Source organism: Fukomys damarensis, unplaced genomic scaffold (assembly GCF_012274545.1).
Source record: "Fukomys damarensis isolate Sample0158 unplaced genomic scaffold, DMR_v1.0_HiC HiC_scaffold_39, whole genome shotgun sequence".
Lineage (NCBI taxonomy): Eukaryota > Metazoa > Chordata > Mammalia > Rodentia > Bathyergidae > Fukomys > Fukomys damarensis.
The window spans coordinates 111,464,906-111,467,831 of record NW_022900951.1 but is presented as its reverse complement, the minus strand read 5'-3'; the positions used below and the strand labels follow the sequence as shown (position 1 = coordinate 111,467,831).

General features: G+C 42.3%; 1 pseudogene; it reads left to right on the top strand.

The window, feature by feature from the left end:
* Positions 1-255: 255 nt before the first annotated feature.
* LOC104854742 lies at positions 256-1,143 on the top strand (annotated as a pseudogene).
* Positions 1,144-2,926: the final 1,783 nt, after the last annotated feature.

Below are 2,926 nucleotides of genomic sequence, written 5' to 3'. Positions count from 1 at the left end.
TCTGGTCTCTTTAGCAGGGAGGTCATGCTGACCTGGGAGCTGCTGCACTTCTCAGAAGATGTTCCTGTGAGTCATGTAGCTTCAGTCAGACTGGCTCCTTAAAGGAAGCCTATCGAGGGACTTAACTCTTTGCAGCCTGCAGCCCTTACAGCGTGTTTGGGGAATACTCAGTATTGCAGGCCCTGGCAAGTTACCATTCCACCCCTGGAGGAGGCACAGCTGCAGCAGCCAGCCCCAGGCACCGTCATAGCAACTATGAGGAGTGAAGCTGGGACCCAGCAGCTGCCTGCCGTCCGGCCCTCAGCTTTGAGGTCACCAAGCCCCGCACCACTGGCAGGGAAGCAGTGAGTGGTGGTCCCAGAGGCCTCACAAAGGGGGCGCCTGCTGGCTGGGATAAGAAGGTCATAGTGAGGAAGGTTTGGGGAACAGTAAAAAGGTTAATGTAAGAAACTGGTATGGTTTCACCAGCAGGAATGACACCAAGAAAGATGTATTTGTTCATCAGACTGCCATAAAGAAGAATAACCCCAGGAAGTACCTTTGCAGTGTAGGAGATGGAGACTGGAGTTTGACATTGTTGAAGAAGAGAAGGGTACAGAGGCAACAAATGTTACAGGCCCTGGTGCCATTCCAGTTCAAGGCAGTTAAATACGCAGCAGACCGTAACTGTTACAGATGTTTTCCACGTCGTAGGGGTCCTCTATGCAATTACCAGCAGAATTACTGGAACAGTGAGAGTGGGGAAAAGAATGAGGGATCGATCTGAGAGCGTTCCTGAAGGCCAGGAACCCAGCTTACTGCACGCGGAGACCCTGTGGGCGTCGACCACAGCATTCCAGCCCTCCTTTGCAGGGAGAAGTGATGGGGGTGCTGACAACCAGGGTGCAGGAGAACAAGGTAGACAAGTTGGACAGAATATGTATCAAGGTTATAGACCACGATTCCGCAGGGGCCCTCCTCACCAAAGACAGCCTAGAGAGGACCGCAATGAAGAGGATAGGGAAAATCAAGGCGATGAGACCCAAGGTCAGCAGCAACATGCTTACCGGAGCAACTTCAATTATCGACGCAGACGCCAGAGAACACTAAACTAACCCACAGGATGGCACAGACACTAGAGCAGCCGATCCACCAGCTCAGTAGGGCTGGGCTGAGTAAATCCCTGCTTAACATCTCTACCATCAGCCGGTGTAGTTGTCCACCAAGAAGAAACCGATGTGAAATCCCAGCAATAAGAACTGAACAAAAGATTGGAAACCGAAGATCTTAAGTGCTTGCTTTTTGCCCATTGACCAAATAACTAGAACTGTCTGCATTTTCTATTAAGCATGGGTTTTTTTAAATTATTTTTACCTAAAGACCTCTCTTTTTGGTAATGACAAATGTATGTTTTTTAGCCTGGTTTTTCTCAATATACCTTTACAGGTTTTAAAATTGTTTCATATCTGGTCAAGTTGAGATTTTTAAGAACTTCAATTTTAATTTGTGATAAAAATTTACAACTTGATTTAAAAAAAATGTCAACAAACTGCAAGCACCTGTTAATAAAGTTAATAAGTAATAAAAATATTTGAAGTATTAGAGGATAGTACCCTAATATACTTGCAATCCTTTTAGATTAGAATCTTGATACCCACATGAACCAAACATTTCATAAATATTAGCAAGTGCATCCAAAACACGAAATGCAATAACTGAGCATAAGTTTTCAAAATATTATGCATCTGTCCCTTACTGTACATCATTTGCAAACGCAGGGATCCACCTCGAACACCGCAGCGCTGCTGATAGGAATCATGTGTCTGATAGAAGTCGTTCTAGTGTTACGATCCTCACATCAAATAAGCATGCTCCATATTTAAACCCGGAAATGATCCCTCTAAACATCTCAAAGCCAATTGGAAAAACTTAAACAACAAGGCAAACACTGATTTTACATTTAAAAGCTGTAAATTGTGCTTTTGCAGATGATTTGCAGAGAGAAGGAAATTGTGTGCCTAATTAACAAAGTCTGCACTGCCCATTACTGAGTGACACAGCCACAGGACTCTCACAGTCCATCACCATGGCAGTCATCAGAGAAAAGCTCCACCTGCAGGAGGAGAAACAGTCACTCAAACACAGCAAAGTTTAAAAGCAGAGTAAGATAAGCTGAAATCGTTGACATTCAAGAAATAGTCTTTTTTTTATGCATTAAGTTTATTGGTACATTTCAGGTATACACTATAATGACATTCATCATTGGGAATTTGTACCTTTACATGATATATCTTGGTTCTTACTTTTTCCCCATTCCCTGCCCTCCCTTCAACCCCTCCACCCCTCCCTATTTACAAAGAATCTGTTTCCACTTTTTTTTCCTTTTCTCATATTTATTCCGTTCCCCTACCCTTTCCACTTCCCCTTCCCCTTTGGACTTTTTCTTCCTATTTCAAATTATCTATTACACATTTGATTCTTACTTACACTTTCAGTTTCTTACACCAGATAAACTATCCTGTATTTACACGAGTGTCCTATTTATTTCACTTAAGAGTATGGCCTCAATGTGCATCCATTTAGCTATAAATGTCTCTAGTTTTTCATTCTTTATGGCTGAGTAGTACTCCATTTTGTAGAAAGACCACATCTTCTTTATCTATTCTCCAGTAGTTGGGCAGCTGGGCTGTTTCCAAGTTTTAACTATTACAAATCTAGTAAACACTGGTGACTATAACCCTGACACACATGTCATAGACAGGATTTGGTAAATTAACAACTGAGCTCTGTATGTTTTCTAGTATGATTTTAGGGGCAGTTAAGGATAACTGAGAAAAATAACAGAGTTCCCATGTACTCTTCTACTCTACCTTCACTTTCTTTGTTCTTTAGCATCTTGTATTACTATGCTACACTGATTACAATGAGAAATCAATGTCTTAAAAGC